Source organism: Nannospalax galili, unplaced genomic scaffold (genome assembly GCF_000622305.1).
Source record: "Nannospalax galili isolate Female #2095 unplaced genomic scaffold, S.galili_v1.0 scaffold264, whole genome shotgun sequence".
NCBI lineage: Eukaryota > Metazoa > Chordata > Mammalia > Rodentia > Spalacidae > Nannospalax > Nannospalax galili.
The window spans coordinates 2,482,694-2,488,963 of record NW_008352391.1 but is presented as its reverse complement, the minus strand read 5'-3'; the positions used below and the strand labels follow the sequence as shown (position 1 = coordinate 2,488,963).

At 39.8% G+C, this 6,270-nt stretch overlaps 1 pseudogene; it reads left to right on the top strand.

The window, feature by feature from the left end:
• Positions 1-4,751: 4,751 nt before the first annotated feature.
• Positions 4,752-5,496, top strand: LOC115067038 (annotated as a pseudogene).
• The last annotated feature ends 774 nt before the right edge of the window (positions 5,497-6,270 follow it).

The window sequence follows — 6,270 nt, the reverse complement described above, 5'->3', positions numbered from 1 at the left end:
CACACACAAAAAAAGACTGCTTCATAAATGATCCAGTGTGCATACGTCTGTTTGTCCTGTGTCAGGGCAGGGAAAAGAAAATCCGGAACAAGGTGAAATATGCAATAATACTCCAGCACAATAAAGTATTTTTATGTAAATATAAATGAGGTTTAGGGAAATGTGAGGTGAATTCTCCTCTTTAGTTCTAGAATAGTGTGCTAAGCACAAGACAATATTGACATGTGGGTCTTAATTTTCTCATACTCATTATGGTTGGTAGTGTATACAAAGTTACTTTTACAGAATTATTCATAAAATATATGCCATGTTGAAACTTCCAAAGACAATCATGCACATTTAACAGGAAATGTTCACAGACTCTAAGTGTTCTTAGAGTCACTTGAGCCTCTGATCAAATACCAGCTCTCTAGGATCTGGTGTTACATTATTACCCAGATCCTGGAGTGTGACCTCATCTATTTCAACTAAGGGTGAGCCCAGGTCTTTTTGTCCCTCAGGCCTATAAACACAATCACAAATGCAAAACCTACATGTTCGCTCCTGGAAATTTCTTCTGTCCCCTCCAATGCTTCAGCATAGCACACTGACAAGCACGTCATCCACAGGATTATTAACGACATGCAAACATGTTTTGTCATTCTCTTCTAAGACAACTCTTCTGAAAGCATAATCACTCTCTCTAATAGTTCTTGAAGACTTGGGGAGACAGCATGTTCTCTTTATTATTTCCATGATGTATGTGAGATCATTTAGTTAGCCTTCCAAATGGGATGATACGTTAGGAAATGTTCATATAACATAGTCCCTAATTTGCTCTTGCCTTCATGAAAAAGCGTGGTTATTATTTTAATGAGCTTCTCTCTGTGCCAACTGTCACTGGAAGGAGGAGAGGAGAGGAACTAGTGGGTAGGAAATGATCGAGGGCTTTCTCACTTAGCAATTGTTTCCATCTGCTTTGGGAACAGATTTTCTCAGGGGGACTATAGAAACTAGAAAGAAACTGGTGAGGCTATTCCTGTCAAACAGGACATGAACAGTACCCACCGCACCCAGCTGTAACACCTACATGGGTTTCTCCTGTGAGGGCACTGGGTACACACTCCAGCTTTGCCTAGATAGCTCAGAAACACCGTGGACTTTAATCCCCATACTTGGGAGGCAGAGGTGGGCAGATCTCGGTGAGGTAGAGGCTAGCCTGGTCTCCATAGCAAGTTCCAGACCAGCTGTGACTACAGGGAGACCCTGTCTCAAAAAGACCAAACAAACGAACAAAAAATCATACATCTTTGAGGTCGGTGGCCTGGGTTGGACCTCAACCATTCCTTTTAAAGAACTTTTTTCTTTAATTTTTTAATGTCAAATTTCTTATTTGAAATACCTAATAACATAAAGATTGATTAGATAAATTAAAACAATGGTCTACATAGTGAGTGCCAGCACAGCTGGGGCTAGAGGGAGACCAGGTCTCAAATAGACCCACCCCTCCAAAAAAGACCAATGTGTTCCATACAATGCCTTCTAAATGCAAGCTCTTGTGATTATTACTTTAAAGCACAGTGACTGTATTTTATTTAATTTGCTCTGCAGAAATATGATGTTTTATGGGAAGTATGTATTAAGTCACTAAATCCAGTTCAATATTGTAAGAATAAGTTACTAAGACACACAAGCATAGAATTCACCTGAGGCTCGTATTTGTTCTTGTTGGGAAAATAATAATTTTATCCAAGATGGAGAAAACACAGTCTGGATTCCAAGGTATGATAGATGATGAGATAGACAATTCAGGGAGTGCCTATTGCTCTGAGACACTTTAATCAAGCCACACTGCTACTCAGTGGTTTGAATAAGGGGCCTGTGTGTCTCAATTTAGTAGGAAAATCTCCAGGAGTGAAAACAGCACCTCCACCTTTCACAGCAGTTTCACTTAAGACCTAGTTCTTAATTTCTGAATCTGTTTCCTAGTTTGTTACAAATTAATGGAACTATGCTGTGGGTAATACAATCATACATATGCAACTGGTGAGTACTGCATCTGTGATTTTTGTTCAAGCTTTTATCTGTCTTTCTTCCTTCCAATTCCTCCTCCTCTCTGTCCCCTACTGTGTAGTGGAAACATAGTGGGTGTGAAAAATGGAAAGATCAGGGATTTTTGGAATTAATTTGTTTAAACTCAATAACATGAGTCTAAACAAGTTACTAACTCTCCAAGAAGTTTCGTTTTATCATCATGTGTAAAATAAGCATTCAGTCAAGCTTGGTGTTCCATAGTCTTTATAATCCTGGGACTCAACAGATGGAGGCAGAAGGGTCCTGAGTTTCAGGCCAGCCCAGGATGCATAGCGGGACACTTTATTAAAAAAACAAATAAGATCACGTAAAGCCTCGGTTTTACTAGGACTGAGTGAGAATTTAAGTATTTATGTTTCCCTTTTATGAAATACTATACCAGGAACATACAAAGTGTTTGAACTATAATAGCTTTTGTTATTTAATTTTTCATTTTATGATTGCCATTTTCTATCATTGCTGTCCTTTATTTCCTCTTAATTATCTTTAAAAAAACTATAATAAATACACAGCAGGATTATATCTAAGATCTTGACTTGGGTATTCTTCATTTCTGTCCTCCACCTGGCCTTTCTGCTACTGGTCACAGTGAAAGTTTAATGATATCTAATATGACTTTCCATTAGTAAATGAAGGCAACATAAAACATTGTATATGACTCACTTGACTGATACTTCCTTAAATGCTAAGAAAAGTAAGATTGTGCTGGTCGAAGTGCAGAGAATAAATAACTGTGGAATGCTCAGCCCTGAATGGGACATCTATATCACACCCCTTCCTACAGGACTCAGGGAAAATGGTAGAAGAGGACAAAGAAATATTTTAAGAGCCAGAGATGGAGGAGGACTGTGAGACACTATTGCAAAATAGTGTCTTCTGAACACGATGGGACCACTGCACCCATGAATTCAGAACAGCTGTGGCTGCCTGCACAAAATGAAGACAGTGAACATTCCATCAAGGATGGAGAAGGGTGATTACCCCCATATCTGAGGAACTACTGGCAGTTGATAGCTTCTCTGGGAGGGAGAGTCAGTTTTCTTCAGGAGTGTGGTCCTAGGCACTTTGCCTATGGTCCACTGAATGACCACACACCCAAACACATAAAAGCAGCATTAATTTGACTCATTGGATTAAAATTAAATTAAAAATGCTAATAATAATAAGACATGAAATTGGAATCGAGACTTTGGGGCAGTCTGGGAGAAGAAAAATTGAGTCTAAATGTTGAGTAATTTAAAATGTTGTTTAAGGATTTCTGAATTCCCAATTTATTTGTCTTCTAACTCATACTTTTAAATACGTCCAAGCTTTTTATATTACAAAATATATTTTAAAGGCAGCCACTATAGAATAATCATTTTCCTTTTAACAGTTTTTTATTATATGTGTTTATTCTGTGTGTGGGAGCATATATGTTACATACTATAGTGCACATGTGAAAGTCAGAGGACAACTTACTGCAGTCAGTACTCTCCTTCTGTACATGGGGCTCAGAAATAGAAGTCAGGTCATCAGGCTTGGTGGCAGGTGCCTTTACCTGCTCAGCCACCTTGATGATCCTCATTTCATTTTAATATTGATGTACATGGATTTCTGAGTTCCCATAAATCAGATGCAGTAATGTGTATTATCATGCCGCAGTGTCACAGCACGTTCTTTTAAATTAGACATTTTCTTATTTGTAAAACATAAACAGTATCTAATATCTCCACTTTTAGTTCCTGAAGAGATAAAATAATCTATATATAATTTCAAAACCTATAAATGAGCAAACTTTTACTGCTAACACCTTAAAAATATTAGCACTGAAACAACACATTAAAAGTAACATGATAAGTGACAAAATATGTTGCTACTAAATCATGTGCAAAATCTAAGGTCCTTCTATGCTATTTCTTTATGCAAAAAAAAAAAAAGATTTCCAGGAAAAACACCAGTTAGGTGGCAAGGTTTAGAATGTTTGGGTTATTGTTGGAAGAAATGCCAATGCTTGTTGAAAAGCAAAACTTTTTGGCACTTTGCTTTAAAAGGAAACACGTGAGACCCAAAGTTTCTACCAGTTGCATAATGCTAAAATTAATTATCCTTGCTTTCTCAAATTTTATCAATAACTTGCCTATATAATCTACAAATGCTAAATTGTATCAACCTATTGGAAGAGGCGTTGATGATAGTGCTAAACATTGATATAAGAGCTCAGAAGACAAGAAGGAAAAAAAATCAATCATAGAGAACAGACAGCTTGTTATATGTCCACAGTGTCTTCAATGGACATATTCCATAGAAAAGTGAAACTTGCCTCAGCCCTGTAGGCATTGGTGCCTCTGGGAGAACAAGGACATCCAGGCAGTTGGACCTACATAAGGTAGCTCAAGACATCTTAAGTGCTCCCACATCTGCATGAGAGCTAACAGGTGGACCAGGTCATCCTCTTGGAGAAGGATCACATTATCATCAATCATTTCGGACAAGACTTGGACCCAACCTATGTGAAGATGGACGAAGTTCTGCATACCATTGTTAAAAAGAAATGTAAGATGGTGGGCAATCTTCCTCTTTTATGCACCTTGTTTGGATCTCCTAGTTGTTTTTAAGCAGTGTCACTGTTGCTTGTGCTCTGTGGCACCCTCTCTGATTCTCCTCATTCTGACAAGCCAATATGAACATCTGCCAATATGAACATCTTTCATACTCTATCAGATGACCTAATGAACATGCAACAATGCAACCTCCTTTGCCTGCTTGAGAACTACCAGATGAAATGTCATCTCTCCCACGGCCTTTCTTGGCCTCAGAAGGAAGAGAAAAGACAGGTCAGGAAGACTGGAGACTATGTCCCTGCCAAAACAGAAGAGTACCCTGACGATGTCCCTGGTATACATACTAACTCACTGGCTGTGAAACACTCACACCTGCACTTTGGCTTTGCCCAAAAGCTGATGGACTAGGCCTCACCTACCAAAATCAAGAACTTTAATGCTAAGTACATACCTCCTCTCCACTGGAAAGCCTTGCACCTTATTTTAACAGCCACAACTTCCTGGTGGAACCCAAGTACTGTGTAGATGGGGATGATGGTTATGGTGTGCAGTAGAATCTCTTCCAGGTGACAGATGAGCTCAGATGGCAGCTGGAGCTGAAGAAGAGCAGATGTGTAGTTCTGGACTTCAGGGCCAATCAGGAGACTCAGCAGCACACTTCCTTGTTCTAAAGAGACTTGTCAGCAGGAGACCGTCTGGTGAAGTTATTGGCAGTGACTGCAGGGACAGCATTGATGTCCAGGACAGCTCACAGGACTTGTATGTGCCTCTTAAACACCTGCTTAAACACCTGCAGACATTTATCTTCAGAGCCTGGCTGTCTCCTTTGAGGTACCTGCTCTACAGAGTCACCCAAATGGCTTCTCATTTTAAATCATGAGTAAATGTGTAAATCTGTGTGGATATGTGTGTGTGCCTTCAGAGTATAGAAAAGGGCTTCAGGTATCCTGGAGCTGGAGTTATTGGCTGTTATGAGCCGCCTAGTATGGGTGCTAGGAACCCAACTGAGTCCTCTACAAGAGTAGTAGGCACTCATCCCAGGAGCCATCTCTCCAGCCCCTCACTTTGAACTCCTAACTGTGACCTTCCACGTAACCTACTGTGATCATGAAGGAATACTTGGACATAGAATCTGCTGTGCAGCCGTCAAGGAAGTGTGAGGCCTGCCTTGACACCACCTTCCTTGGCTTACACCCTGCTGCTAATCTATCCTGTGTGCTACACTGGATTGTCATTATCCAGTATTTTGTCTCTTAGGATTACAAACAGGGAGCTGGGACAACCCTCGAAGCTTCTTAGCTCCCAGTGTTCACCAGTCTTTTTCTGGATTTTATCCTGGAGTAGTCAGGACATCAAGTTGGTCCCCATGCCCCTTCTTCCTCTTTTCTGGAAGAAGTTACCTATTTCTTCTCTGAATTTCCATGTCCTGGTCTCTGTCCTTCCGAGGAGAAATTATTCCCTTTCCCTGTGGGAGAAAATTATAAATATTGGACTTCTGTACAAACGGGAGCTCTAGATCGTAAGAAATGGATAAACAATAATTAAATTGCAGTCTCTAACCTGAAAAAATACACAGAAGAAAAAAGTGAAACTCAAAATACAGTGTATGCAACTAGCTATTGCTGCTTCTCTACATACCCAGTGGATTATATAC